The 15289-nt window shown below is 43.3% G+C and overlaps 1 protein-coding gene across 28 annotated transcripts in view; it reads left to right on the plus strand.

The window, feature by feature from the left end:
- Positions 1 to 15289, plus strand: part of PPP6R3 (protein phosphatase 6 regulatory subunit 3) — a 146562-nt gene that overhangs the window by 37967 nt on the left and 93306 nt on the right. For 22 of the 28 annotated variants that reach the window (XM_070488300.1, XM_014861615.3, XM_070488302.1 and 19 more), the window contains exon 2: positions 4324 to 4476. The exons of the other annotated variants lie outside the window; for them this stretch is intronic. The gene's annotated coding sequence lies outside the window, so the exon portion shown is untranslated. The remainder of the gene's footprint in view (positions 1 to 4323; positions 4477 to 15289) is intronic. 28 annotated transcript variants of the gene reach the window in all.

Genomic DNA, 15289 nt, shown 5'->3' on the forward strand with positions numbered 1-15289 from the left:
CTCAGCAAAAAGAGGAAGATTAGCATTAGTTAGCTCAGGACTAAAAAAAAAAAAAAAAACGGATAAACAGCATTTCTTAGCTACCCACCCTCTTTTTCTCCTTTCCTGAAGGCAACTATAATACTTTGAACTCTTCTAGCCAATTACAAAATACATATTTACCTTCATGTGTCTAAAGAGCATATTGGACGAATGCATACTTGCTGACGTTTTTAGTTTTAAGCATATTTATCGATTTCCTGCTGTGAAAAGGTGTGGAGGATAAGGATTAGCTTTCTCTTCTCCCCCCACTGTGCCCTCCTCCCTACATTCTAGCTTCCCCATCCTTCCAATATAATTTTATTGCACTTTTGGTTAAATCAGTATTTAGTTAATCATTATGATCCTATATGCTATTTATCATGTCAAGTGGTAAATTACAAATACTTTTCCCTTCCCGAACAAGTTTTGGTTTTCCCTGGAAATGTTGTATGATTTTTTAAAACAAGTATTAATCACCAGTTTAGCCTCAAACTTTTAGCCAGTTGCATGTGCAGGTGTTCCACAAGCTGTATCTTTTTGAAGAAATCTTTCCCACTGTCCATCTGGACCGTTTGCCCTCCCTTCTGGGAGCACAGTTGTCTGCTGGGACCCCAGGGTTCTTTTTGCCTCCCTCCTACATGGGTCTCCTACTCACGTCTGCTCTCTTGCTTGTTGCTCTCCCTCCCGTCATCGTGGAGCCCAGTCTGCAGGGCTTTCTTGTGAGGCAGGGGTGTGGGAGGGTCTCAGCTCTTGATTGATAGTTAGCTGGGCATGGACTTCTGGTTGGAAATCATTTTCCTTCTGTGTTAGTCTGCTGTTTATTCTCTGTGCCCTTTTAACTAGTATCCTGTTTTATTTAATGGGTGCTTTGTCCACTCTTATCTTTCTGAGGTTATCAGTTATTTTTTTATGTTCTCTTTTTATTGTATAGTCTTTCCTCCAACTTGCATTTTTCTGTTTTGCCCTCTGTGTTTCATGATAGAGGCTTTCTTGAGATGTCTGGTAATCCTTGGTTTTCAGTTATATTTAAAAGGATACACACACACAACACAGAGAGTTGAATCATATGAAATGGCCATCTTTCCCAGCTCTCTCTGTTGTCTGTGAACATACTTAGCTGTCAGGTCTTCGTTTCTAAATAACATCGTCTCCACTGAAAGGAACCAGGGCTCCTTAGAGAAATGGCTGATTTCAGAGCTGGGGCAGAGAACGTGCAGGATGAATCTGGAACATGATATGCCAGGAAATAATGAGGTGCTCAGAAAATATGAAAAGCACACAAGAGTCTGCTTGAAGGGGCTCCCACTGTCCAAATCTGGGACAACTTGATCATCAGAATGAATAATGACATTAATAAGCAAAACAAGAATGTGTGAGTCTATACTGTTACTTAATTAAAGAAAGAATGAGTGGGGAGAAGGGAATATACCTGACTGAAGTTAGAATGTGTGCTGATAAATGCAGAAAGAACGGTAGATTTACAAAAAGCCGTCATTTCATAACAGTGATAATTGATTCAGATAAGAATTGCCATAGGTACTAACACTCTTGGGTGGATGTTTTAAGAACATAATTTCAAAATATCTTTTCCCAGATTACTTAGTAATAATTATCGGGAAAAATGGTTATCTTACAGTGGCACATATCGTCTGAACCAAGTGATGGAAATTATCACCAATAATGGGACGAATTGACATCAGCTTGTCTCTTTATGTGATACTCTAGGAGAACCAGAACTTCATGTATATAGTATTCCTGCCAGAAATGCGTACCCTGTATTCTTCAAAGATGTCAGTGAAATGAAACAGTAGAAATGCTGAGGAAATGTTTCAGATGAAAGGAAGTGGAGACTTGACATTAAGTGTGATACATCATCTCGGATAGAGGTGAAGGGGGTTGACGGACATTATAGAGCAACTGGCATCATTGCAGTTTGAACTATATGATCTGTATGTGACAGTTGATCTATCAAATTCCTGATTTTGCCATATGTACTGTGGTTGTGTAAGAGAGTGTTGTTGTTCTTAGGAAATACGTGGTGAACTGTTGAAGGGTAGAGGACGTGATGGTTGCAGTAACTCAAATGTTTGGGGTGTATGTGGAGAGGAGGTGGTAAGGTGAAAGTGACGCAGTGGTCAGTTGTGACTCTAGGTGAAGGCTCTGGGAATTTCTTGTGTTGCTCCTGTAATTGCTGTGCAAGTTTGTGTTGGAAAGCTTTTTAAAATGACTGGATTGAGAGTGGCTGATGGGAGGCCCCGGTCAGCGGTGGGGCACACTGGCTGTGAGCGTGGCGGCAGAGGGCTGCTTGAGCTCCTTTGGTTGGGAAGTCCCCAGTGTCTGTATTTTCAGGTCTTTTTGTCTTGAGGTCAGTCAGATCACTCAAAGACACTTGCAGTCTTCAGCCTGCCTGGGGACGTCAGAGCCTTGGGGCGAATCTGGCTGGGGGTGGGGTGGCAGTTGGGTGTGCCCATGTCTCGCCTTCATCCTGCAGTTCACACAGTCCCTCTGTCTGCACCATGGCAAGCCTGTCCCACCTGTGTTGGGGTCTCCCAGTTCAGAGGTCTGGCTTTTTTGGCGCTCTCTTTCTGCTGGGGCTGGGAGGGCCAGGAGAGGACCAGGAGGCTTAGGGATCTCAGTGTTCATTCAAGAACTTGTTCAACCAATCTTCCTTCCGTTCCCTGTCAGCACCCCTTCAGTTTTGTTTTCTTCTGGCCCTTGTGGATGGTGCCTTTAAAAAGCAAGACAAAACCACCCAAACAGTCCTGTTACTGTAGTTCTAGAGGCATTTCAATGTCTGTTCACGATACACTCTTTACCCAGGAGCCCGCTATTACACTTGCACAACACTGGCCCGTTCTGTTTTCCATCAATAATGTAGACCCACTCTTTCCCCTAATTAGTCTAAGTGAAAAGAGTATGAACAATTCAATGAAGACTATTTTCCAGAAGGGTAGCTTATGTCTCAGCATATCTTTACAACTTAATAATCACCCGGATTCATAATGCTGTGAGCACACTTGATAGCTGGTTTTTCTTTTGACTTCCCTGGATGGGTGTGCGTGGTGGTGAGGCAGGCAGGTTGGTACAACTCTGCTGGGAGCCTGTGATTGACGGACCTGCAACCGGTGAAGTGGGTGGTCTTGGCTGATGGGAGAAATGATTGCAGATCGGCTTTGAGGGTCCTTGGCCACTTGACTTAAAAGCCAAATATGTGTGTGTGTGTGCATTTTATGGAGTAGGTAACTTCACAGATTCTTAAAGGGATCTGGGAGCCCTAACGCATAATGGTTGCCGTGGGACTGGAACTGCCTGTGACGTAACGTGCTTTTTACACTAACAAGTTAAGCTCGTCGTGTCTCAGGGCTGCAGCGGCACGTGGTTGCACATGGTCTTTTCTTACGATTTAAAGCGAAAATTTAGGTGATATATACTTTTCAAGTGTATATTCAAAAAGCGTGTAACTGGTAAAATGGTTTGGTTTTAGAATTAGATATTCTCCTTTTCATTTTAACCTAGGTTTGTTACTGGTTTTGTTGATTCATTTTGTTTGTTTTAACAGTTGGTTAGCATTGCTTCTACTTATCTTATTTGAGGGAAAATGTTGAGATCACACTGTAGTGTGAGTTTTATGGAAAATAAGCGTTAAACGAATGATGTTTTTTTTGAGATGCTTTGTAGACTGCATTCTTACTGAATTTCCGGTTAGTACCTTGTCCATAGTTTGAGTCTTTTTCTGCAGTATGAAGTTATAAATAAGTGCTTTGGGAGACAATTTATAGTCCCCTCATGTGTGGTGTTTGGTGAATTGACGTTAGAGACAGAATTTGGCGACAGGTAGTACAGTGACTTTAATGTTGTGCTCACAGTTCCTAGAAGACGTTATCATTATTTACAGGTATTACATGGTACTACTTGGGGGCACTTAGAGGGATACACTTTTAAAATTTGTTTTAGTATTTCAAAGTCTGTGCCTTTGCAGTCAACCCTATGTTGGATAAGAATATCATTGATGTTTTCATAAGATAAAGATAAGAATATGTGTTTTTTCTTACTAACTGCTAGTGCCATTATGGTGTCTCTATTTCTGAGTTATTGTTTAGAGTAGGATAAAAGCTGAGGTAGAGGGGTGACAGTGCCTTTTTTCCTGTTTTCACATAGAAAAAATTTCAGTTAACTAGAACTTTTCAAGCCTCTTAGATAGAGTTCTCCGTGAATGAAGACCCTGAACCAGTATCTTTAATGGCAGCTGTCGTCAGAGCAGAAGCGAACATGTTGTGATGATATGCTCTTTTTTCCTTATAGGAGCGCTTCTGTTTCACATCCACATCCCACTTTATTCCTGCTAATCTGCTAATGCAATAAATCGGAAGACAGCTGTTGCCAGGATAACCTGTAATGGGCAAGGAGCCACAGAGAAGAAAACATTTCTTTTAATTTTTAAACTTGGTTTGAAAGGTAAGACCATTAAGATTATCAGAAGTCTCCTTCTATGGGTTCCGTCAAGGAAAGCTTCATTCTGAGACCGTGGCGTCTCGGGGGACCAGGGCTAGATCGTCTCTTTGAGCCAGGTACAGTATGGTTCCGTGGCGCTGTGGTGTGTTTAGGGGGTTAGATAGCAGCCTCTGTCGTTTGCTCTGGGATATCTTGGAATCTGCAGCACCCATGGGATTCCCAGTTTCCTGAGACGATTGAGCTGGGCCCCAAGGCCCAGCCAGGCTGGCAAGCTGACCACTAGTAGAGACCGAGCTGCTGCTTCTAGTTCACGTGGCTGTGTGTGTGTGTGTGTGTGTGTGTGTGTGTGTGAGAGAGAGAGAGAGAGAGAGAAGGTGCTTTGTTAACACCAGCCAGAGGACATCTGGCTTCTAGCCAGCCACCTGGCTCCTTTTGAGTCCTAACTGCTATCACTTTGGAACCCTTTACTGTAACTTTTGATTAAAGATCAGAGGTTGGCTTTGCATATATGATTTTTGGCTCAGTTGCCACTTAATAGAAAGTAGCCCAATAGGCCGTTTGGGGGACGTGCACACATTCTTAATCCATTTTATTTTATTCTATTCTATTTTATTTTTATTGTTTTTTAATGCTGAAGCATTCTTTTTTTTGTTTTAAAGATTGACACCTGAGCTAACGTCTATTGCCAATCTTTTTTTTTTTTTCTGCTTCTCCCCAAGGCCCCCCAGTACATAGTTGTATATTCAAGTTGTAGGTCCTTCTGGTTGTGCCTTAATCCATTTTAATTTGCTCTGTTGTATCTTGAGCAGAAGATGGGCATAAACCATTTAATCTTATACCTTTCAGGCTTCCCCGTCTCAGGAGATACTCTAGTTGTTCGGCTGAAACGGATCTCTGCTTCTCATCCCCAGGCTGGTCTTTCCTAGGCAGAGTGCCGCTTTGCTTGTGACCTCTGCTGCTTCCAGCCCCTCACGTATGACTCTCTGCAACCTTCAGGCCTTCCCTTGCGCTTGCACACTGAAGCTCCTACTCCGGATATTCAGGGTCGTATATAAACCTGACTTTTCCAACTTTATCTCCATATTATTCTGCATGTATCCTGATGGGGAGAATTCCCTCTCAGTGTTCATTCACCTCTTGGCACCTTGTCTCATATGGTGTTTTGTTTTTTTTGTCTTGAAGCCTAGCCCTTTTCCTTCTCCACCCAGGGGGACATTCTAACCCTGTGCGGAAGGCCTCTTCGGTTTCCCACCTGCCTGACTGAGTGGAGAATTCAGCTTAAGTCAAGGATTCAGATTTAAGAAGTCAGTATCATATAGGTCTAAGCATTGATCTGACTGTCAGATTCATTTATCATAAAGAAGATAGTTTGTAATGCTCATCATCTCTTATTTAACTTTTTCATCAGTTGGTTCAGAGTGGGGTAGTGGGAAGAGGGTTACTAGTTTTAGGAGCCCACAAAGACCTCTAACTTGAATTCAGTTGATTAGTTTACAGGTTGAACATATTTTTTATGTTTATTGGACAATCATATATCTGTAAATTATTTATAACGTTTATTCATTTTTCTGTTGTGACACTGGATTTAAAAAGTTTTTAGAACCATCTTTTCTTTTTCCTTTGGCTGAGGAAGATTAGCCTTGAGCTAACATCTTTTGCTAATCTTCCTCTTTTTTCACTTGAGGAAGGTTAGCCCTGAGCTAATATCTGTGCCAGTCTTCTTCCACTTTATGTGTGTGTTGCCACCACAGCATGGTTGACAAGTGGTGTGTCTGTGCCTGAGATCTGAACCTGTGAACCCGGGCTGCCAAAGTGGAGTGCACGGAACTTAGCCCCTATGCCACGGGGCTGGCTCCAGAACTGTTTCTATAATGCTACACATAATAAGCTTTTTTAATTGAGATATAATTGATATATAGCATTATATTATTTTTAGGTGTACAACATAATGATTCAGTATTTCTATATATTGTGAAATAATCACTACAATAAGTCTAGTTATCATCCATTACACGGTTTTTTTTTTCTTGTAATGAGAACTTTTAAGATCTTCTCTCTTAGTAACTTGCAAATGTGTCATACAGTGTTATAGTTACCATGCTGTCCATTACATCCTGTGACTTAAATATAACTCGAAGTTTGTACCTTTGACGCCTTTCACCCATTTTGCTCCCCTCCTCCTCCATCATGTGGTTTCATTATTATTCTGTGTATTTGATTGCACGTTTTCCAGGGCTCATCTCTCATTCTCCCTTTTTTTCTCAAACCTTTCTGTATTGTTCCGGTTCCTTTGTGGTCATTCCTTTGTGAACTCTTAGAGTATCTCATTAAATGGTTTTAGGATGATTTTTTCTCCTTAAGTAGATTTTAAGCACTCCATGAGCAAGGAGTTTTGACTTCTTTATGTCTTTAGTATTTTTTACATAATAGGTATGATTGATTGTTTCTCAGGATAACTTTTTTTTTTTTTAATTTTTCTCCCCAAAGCCCCCTGGTACATAGTTGTATATTCTAGTTGTGGGTCCTTCTAGTTGTGGCATGTGGGACGCCGCCTCAGCACAGCCTGATGAGCAGTGCCATGTTCGTGCCCAGGATCTGAACCGGCAAAACCCTGGGCCGCCAAAGTGGAGCACTCGAACTTAACCACTCGGCCACGGGGCCGGCCCCAGGATAATGTTTTTAAGACTTTCTCTCCCCCTAGCTCCCTTTTTAAAAAATTTTGTTTCCTGACAGAGACGCTTAGCTTTGGCAGCTTATAAAACAATTCCTTATCTTTAGCTGTATCCTCCTTTTTCTCTTCTCACTCCCCTCTGCTCATCAGCATGCTCTCCCACACTACATGGGTGAACTGTTCTCTTGGGACGTCACCTAGAGGTCTCCAGGGGTGCTAGAATCAGGGCCAGGTGGTTGAGGAGGGTCCCTAGGAGGAGCAGACTGTGGCTAGAGGTTCCTCTAGACTGGGGATCGTCAGACGAGGCTTTTGTTGCAAAGGCTCAGGTGGTAAATCTTGTCGGTTTTGCGGATCAAGAGGCAAAAAAGAGGATATTATGAAGATATTTATGTAACAAGAGAAAACAAATTTTCACAGATTTTGTTAATGAAATTCAAAATATAAAAATAATTCAATTTTCTGTAATACAGATCTACTAATGAGAAGAATGGGATTCTTTTTCCAGGGGGATGACATTTCACCTAAATGGTGTTCAGAGTTAGAATTCTCCTCTCAAAATCTATTGCAGATGTCCCTCTAATCTGTTTGTGCTGATCTGTAATGAGATTTTATGTTTCATATTTGAAAATGTTCTTTTCCATGGATAGGTACTGCCACATGTGTTATCAGTCCACAGGCATATGGTTTTAGTCAAGTGCATTCATCCTTTGGAACGTGTTTATAGAATTCCATTCGATCCTTCTCCTGATATTTGCCTGTTAGTCTGTCATTACATTGTAGATTAATCTTTTCCAGTTGAAGGTTAGGTGAAAGCTCCTCAATTACATAACTAAATGGGTTTTGAAAGAGGGGGATTTCCTTCACACTCACATTAAGGTCTGAAAAATGCTGTTTTTAACTGTAGTTTGAGCTCAGAAAATATATCCACTGCAAATTTGTGTAGGAATGAGGATCTCACTTTTTAACTTTTCTGACAGCACAGGAAGTGCGTGAAGAAGCTTGAATTTATGAATCGGACAAAGTTAGTGTTGAAATGACTACCATAGTGTAAGGTTCGTAGATCAGTGCCGTTTTGCCTTGTAGTTTTAGGTCGAATTCATTAAGAAACATCAAGACTTCATCAAAGGTGAATTTCCAGAGTTCCTCAGTCTCATGTAATAGTGGGTGAGGGCTGTTCTTCTCATTCAGAAAGATTTCCGTCTTGGCCCTGAGCTCAAAAAGTTGCAAAAAAAAACTTAACCCTTGACAAGCCATTAAGCTGCTGTCTGATAGGACGGGTCAGGAACTGATGATAGCTGAGTTCACTGTTGACATTACTGGTTCAATAATACATGAGGAGTTAAAAATAATCTCCCAAAGTACCTGCTGATGAAAATAGAAGGAGCAACCATAAGCTTTAAACACGTTTAAACACATTTTCACAAGTTTTGTAAATTTGTCCACTTAAGCCTTGTTTGCTCCACACATAATTTGACCACCGTCAGTTGTAGCATATCATAGCAGATTCTGCTGCATGTTGTAGTGATTTCGTCTTTTGTCAACTTCTGAGAGCATTCTGCCTGTAGTTGTTTCACTGGACTGTTCAGAGACTAATTTTTCATCACTTCAGACTCCTCAAATAAGCAACAGCTGAGCTGTATCAGTCATATCTGTGAACTCAACAAGAATCAAGGCGAACCGTCGTTGGCTTTCTTGGTTGGCTCACAGACCACTTGGAAACCAACTTGGAAGTTTCATTTTCATCTTTTAATTTTGTGAGGAAATTCTGCTGTTATGAGATACCCAATTTTAAATGTGCTAATTTTTCTGACTTTTGCTTCCCTGAGTTTGGAATACTGTGATGACTGCTTAGTCTGGTAATGTCGACGAATATTGTATTCTTTTAGCACAGGTATGGTATGATTACGTAGTAAACAGTGCTTCATTATCTAATTTCATAACAAAATAATCCATACCCCACTGTGCCTTAAACGCACAACATTTGAAGTTCAGTTTTTCTTTTTTTTGTTTTGATGTGTTGGATGTGCACTAGTAATAATAAAATGTCGTGGTACAACAGGTGGCATTCAGAGCACTGTTGAGTTATAACCGTGTCACTGTGATTTGTGGAGCGCTCCGCCAGGCTGAGGGCAGTGACGAGAGTGCCACATATGGTCTCTTTCGGTTACTTGGCCCTGCCCTTGTGGAGTGAAAGCAGCTGGAGACGTGGTGTGGCTGTGTTCCAGTCACGCTTCATGCATGTGAATATTTGAATTTCACAGACTTCTCACAAGTCATGGAGTATCATTCTTTTGGTTTTTTTAGCCCCCCCAAACCATTAAAAATGTAAAAACCATTCTCTGCTGAGGGGCTGTATAAAAATAGATGGTGGACCAGATTTGGCAATCTCAGTACTGTACCCCCAAGGAGTCCCAGGTGTTTGGGGTTGCTTCACACACTTATGGCAGAAAGAATGGGGTGACAAAGGGCCTAAATATGGAAAGGTCCCATTGTGGGTTTTGTTGTTGGTTGGTTGGTTTGGCTGGATTTTTCTGTCTCTGTTTGCTTGTGTTTGTACACAGGAATCCTGAGTGTCTGCAGTCACCTCATAGTCTTAGCTTTCTGTGTGACTCGGCAGGTTAGCGAATCTTTCATGCTAGCCTGATTTCAGGTTGAGCTTAACATTTATAGAGTCCTTACTCAGTGCCAGGGATGGTACTAACTGCTGTTATATTTTCTTTCTTGTTATAATTTTCATTTTATCGTACATAGTTTATACAGGTGCATAATTTAAAAAGTCAAGTAGTATCACAAGATTTATAACAAAAAGTAACAGTCATCTACTCCATCTTTCCCATCCTGTCCTCTCCCAAACCCCAAATTACTCACCAGAGGCTGCTGCCTTCATCTCTCAGCTGTTTTCTTATATTTACTTCCTTCCGCATTTCTAAATCGTTTGCCTATAGGTGGCTATTTCTAATCTATCCAACTTCTAACTGTGAAAGTGAGGACTTAGCTTTTCTATGTGTATAGCTCCTTCCCTTCCCCGTCTTCCAGCAGAGTGAAAGCTCAGCTTTGGTGAAAAGCAATATTAAAAGTATACATGTTTTGGCCAGCTATTTCCTAAATCTGTGGTTTAATTTGCAAAACTCTTCGCAGCATGGTCCCATTGCATCCAGCAATCCATCTCCTTCGTGGACACGTGCTTGTAGAGCCCTCTGCCTCCTGCCTGACTGAGGGCTGGCTCCTCCTGACTGCTCTGTGGCTGCAGTGTCCCCCTCTCCTTTCTTCTGGGAGGCGTCTTTGCTGCTGGGTGTGTCGGATCGCCGGTCTCCTGTATTCCGAGTCTTCCCCTCAGGGGTGATTGCCATGCTTTGGTGAAGCCCACGCTCCAGTAGCTTCCTGAGAAATGGGGAGCAAGTCTCTCAGACCTTCCTTGTCTGAAAACGGCCTCTTATTGAGGAAGCTGACGTCACTCTTGATTTCCAGTCCTTTTTAAAGTTTTTTCTCACTAGAAAAGCTTATCTCCTCTCTTTCTCTTTGATACCATGGAGTGTCACCCTGTGCCATAGAGGCACTGTTTCCCCACTCCCTGTGATGGCGTGTGCAGGTCCTGGAGGGGACAGTCTCGTTCTTTACACTCTGAGAATTTGTTTTGGTGAGGGGAGTTGGTGGATTATTATATGTTCTTCTAAAACTTCCGTTAGTTGGTGTTAGATCCTGAGTTGTTTCTCCATTTGCTGTCTTTGCATGACTTCCTTGGCATTCTCCTTGGCTGTTGTTTCCTTTTCTTTGTCCTTTGTTGTTGTTTTACTAGAGGTTCCAGAGGAGTGCAGAAGTGTGTGGGGTTCAGCCCACCAAGCATCTGCAAGCTTGCGTAATCCTTCTATTTTCTCGTTAGGCTCCGTGTCAGCGCAAATGGAGCCGTGCCTGTTCTAGCGAGCGGGCTTTGAGCAGAGATTTATAAACACATGGTGGTCACTAAGTACAGCCTTCCTGCAGAACAGAAACTCCTTTGCCGTCGCCCTCGCAGAGGATCCTCCAGGCTTTGCCAGAGTGCCTCCAGCCTCAGGCCTCACGTGTGTCGTGGCCCTAATCTTTGCAAGTTCCTGCCTTTCCTGCTCACAAACAATCGCTGCTGTTCACCCTCCTTGGGAGCTGAACGTGATAGTATAAAAGAGCTCTTATGATATTCACAGCTACTTATTTTTCCCCCCGGGCGGTGAGTCCTTCTGCCGGCCTGGTTGTTTCTCTGGGTGCTGTGTAGTTGGCAGGCTCTTCTTCCTCCCCAGAACAAGACGTGATGTTTCCCGGCAAGAGGTGGTCTGCTCAGGGCCGGCTGCAGGAGGGTTAGTGTCTGCCGTGCTCCTAGACCTGATGCATCCGTGACTGCTGTCTGAGATGGCTCTGCTTGTCAGTCACGTCAGAATGGAGCTTGGTGCTGAGTTTGTAATCACCTAAAATCTTTGAACTTGTTTCATTCTTCACTTGAACAGTTTTCTTATGCCTGGTGGCCCCCACGCCCCCCGCATCATGTTTTTCAGTTTTTGTATAAAAAGAAGTTTATTTGCTGATTCTCTTGTGTTTTCTGTGGTATCCTGGTGCATCGACTCTCATAGAACCACTGGCCACGAGAGCTGAGCTCCTCTAGTGTCACCACCCATACTCTGCAGGCTGAGCTGCCCAGCCAGCTTGTCTGTAAAATGACTCTCTGCCCTGCACACGCAGACACGCAGTTTCCATTTGTGAGCCTATCTCAAGAGCCATGTGATTTCCGGTTGACCCGCTGCTCTTGCCGTCTGCAGGCCTGAGCACACAGGCAGGCTGGCCTGGGGCGCCTTGTGCTCTGGGTTGCTGCTGTTTTGGCCAGTTCTCAGCAGCTGTTCCCACCTGGGGCTGTGGCAGTGTGCCGTATGGAAAGAGCGCAGACTTTGCAGCTTGAAAGACCTGGGTTTGAGTCCCATTTTGGCTAGCATATTTACTAACTCTTGTCTTAGGTGGGTCATCTGACCTCTCAGAATCTTCATTTTGCCATCTACAAAATGAAAACAAAACCTGGAAGGGTTGTTGTGAGGTAGGGATAATGTATCTAAAAGCATCAAGCCTGGAGTCTGGCATATGGTAGGCACTTAATAATTGGTAGCTGGTATTAGTCATGTTTCTACCTTTAATAGAAAGTTGCAGTGTCAGGGCAGTTCATGTTATTGTGGAATAGCTGGAAGAAGTTGAAGGTTGTTTTTCATGAGGAGCTATAAAGACCATAAGAACAATTCGGTGCTCATATTCTACTCTGAACTTTGGTTCCTGAGCAGAGCTCGACAGTCCTTGAGTCTGCTTTTCCTTTCCTTGCACTTCCGGTGCGTGCTGGTAAAGCAGGCGTGAAGGAGAGCACTTCCTGCAGGTTAGCAGTTCATTACTGCTCCTCCAGGGGCTGCTGAGGTAGTCCTGATGCTCTACACAGTCTGATGAAAGTTTGCTGGGCAAGGAAGATTGAAAATAATAGCTAAAGCTGGAAAAAGGGCCTTTAAAGATTTTTGTGACCGATTTGCCAGTTCTGTCTTCTGTTACAGAATTGGTTATAACTACAAATTAACTGGGATAGTTAGCTCCTTCTTAACCTGAAGCCTGTTTCTTTTTGGCCTTTTTTCAAAAGTATCTCAATATGCTCTAGAATTTGTACCTGATTTGGAAAGCCTGTTCTCTTTGGGCATCTTTCTGTAGCAGATGTATGAATAATAAAGGCCACTGTCACCTGCTTCAAGTTGGGTGACTTGCAAACTGCATGTAACTTGTTTTCACTTAGTGAAAACTTGGACAAGTTGGGTTTTCCAAGTCTTCCCCCACCCCGTGTCAGTATAGAGTTCTCTCCAGCTGTGCAGCTCTCACGCCAGTCCTGCCTTCTCGGACCCCGCTTCCTCCCTGCGGTTCCGAGCCTGAGAAGCTGTTTCGTGTTCTTGCAGACAGCAGCCGTGCCGCTCACATCGTGTCCTCTTGCTCTGCGCATACACGTTGCCGCTTTCTCATGTCCCACTCAGGTCTGTCGATGGGTCCTACCTGCTTTGAGAGATTCAGAGAGCCCCGGATGCTTGAGATGGAAAACCCTGTATTTGGGGCCCATGAGAATTTTCTGATTTGACTTTGACTTTTATCATACTGTCACCTACACCCTCCCCTCCAGCATGTGTGTGCACGCACACTCGCACACAGAGTAGGCACCTAGATCCAGCTGGGTCTTCCTTGCTTTGATCTCTAACAAGGCTCCCTGGCAAAAACTTGATTACCATTGTGTCATCCTCATTACTTGTCTTTTTTCTTCCCTACCCTTCACTCTCACTTAAAAAAACAACTTTTTAGTATAAATAAGTCATGCTTTGCATATGCTTGGACTGAAGTTTTGGAAATTAATGCACAGAAATGCATGTACATTTGAGTTTTCTTAATGAGAATTTGTAGAGGGGCACATTACTGTTCTTGCTTTAATGTCAACTAGGAGACAAAAGTCAGGCTGGATTTTTCTTGCTTGGCGGTTGGCTTTTTGACTATAGAAGTGAAATGGGTGATGAGATCGTACCTCTCGTCTTGCCCTTGGCGTCTTAGCAGTGTATTTAGGGTTAGCCTCAGCGTATGGGTAGGCGCTTGCTTTCTGAGGGTTGTGTATTTTCCAGGCAGCTAAGAATTCCAAAGGCAAGCCATACGTTTGTATCATCTGATACCCAGGTACAGCCAGGACTGGAGAAAACATGACAGCTGGGGCTTTGAGGTGGCGGAATCATGGCTGAGATAGAGGAGGAGTGGTAATTTAGTGTGAACTCTCTTAGGGGTACGTTGATTTTCACAGTAGAGGCCATTGCAGGGCCTTGCCGTCTGCTGTGAGTTTTTAAAAAGGTCTCTGGATCAGTCGCTCTTTCTTTAGACTCATCTCTTTCCAGCCCATCTTTCATGTTGTTGACACTTAGGTATCTAAACTATAGATCTGATCTTCTTGCTCATTTGCCTCATCTTACGTGCCATGGTCGTTTGTGTCTTAGCACGGTGAACGGTTCCTGCAGCGTCCGCCTTGGTGGCCTTGTCTTCAGCACTCCCTTCCCTGTCCCACATTTCAGCCACGTTCAGGTGCTGGGCCTTACCCAGAACAGGTTAGACCCTTTCACTCTCCTGCCGTTTGTGTGCATACAGGCTCTGTTGAAAGTGGCCTTGCCATAACTTAAATGGCATCTCCTGTGTTGCTTTCCTCTAGTTTGATTCAGAATTGTTTCTTTCTGTATGTTATTAAATACATTGCTTAATCTTTACCGTAGATTTTTTTTGGGGGGGGGGAAGATTAGCCCTGAGCTAACTGCTGCCAATCCTCCTCTTTTTGCTGAGGAACACTGGCCCTGAGCTAACATCCGTGCCCATCTTCCTCTACTTTGTTTTATACGTGGGTCGCCTACCACAGCATGGCTTGCCAGGCAATGCCATGTCCGTACCCGGGAACTGGCGAACCCTGGGCCGCCAAAGCGGAACGTGAGAACTTAACCGCTGCACCACTGGGCTGGCCCCAACTGTAGATATTTTAATATACAGTTATCTCAGTTAAAACTCACTGGTTCCCTCTTTGCTTCTGCAGCGAGCCTGCACTGCTCTCTCCGCACCCATGCGTGGCCATTTGAGATCTGGCCTGGTGTTGCCTCACTTTTTTCCTAGTGCCTTCCTAGGGCTCTTTCTCCTTGTTATGAGGACCTTCTCCCTGCTGTGAATTTCCTGAAGCTACTGGATCTTCCTATCCTCTGTGCTTGCAGGTTTATTTTTCTTGGCCTGGAATACTTTTTGCGTCTGCATCGCCTTCTCAACCCTACCTGTCTTTCAATGCCCAGCCTAGGCCTTACATATCGTTAAGTCCTTTCTGGCCCGCTCCCCTCTGTTGAGCTCCCTTTCGATGGAGCACACTTGGAGTTTATGCCTTTCCTTCTCTGTATTTTCTCTGTTTTCAGTTTTATTGTTTTCTTCAAGGGTTAGGGACTCTTTATCATATCACTCCTGTATTCTGCAGTACAATGCATATTAATGCTTTAAAAGTACCTATTGATTAATATAGCACATATTAAATGAATTTGACTTCTTTATTTACTACCCTCAAAGAAAAGCTCATCTATCAAAGAAATTACAAGGTAAAACTCGGAAGGA

Source organism: Equus asinus, chromosome 17 (genome assembly GCF_041296235.1).
Source record: "Equus asinus isolate D_3611 breed Donkey chromosome 17, EquAss-T2T_v2, whole genome shotgun sequence".
Taxonomy (NCBI): Eukaryota; Metazoa; Chordata; class Mammalia; order Perissodactyla; family Equidae; genus Equus; species Equus asinus.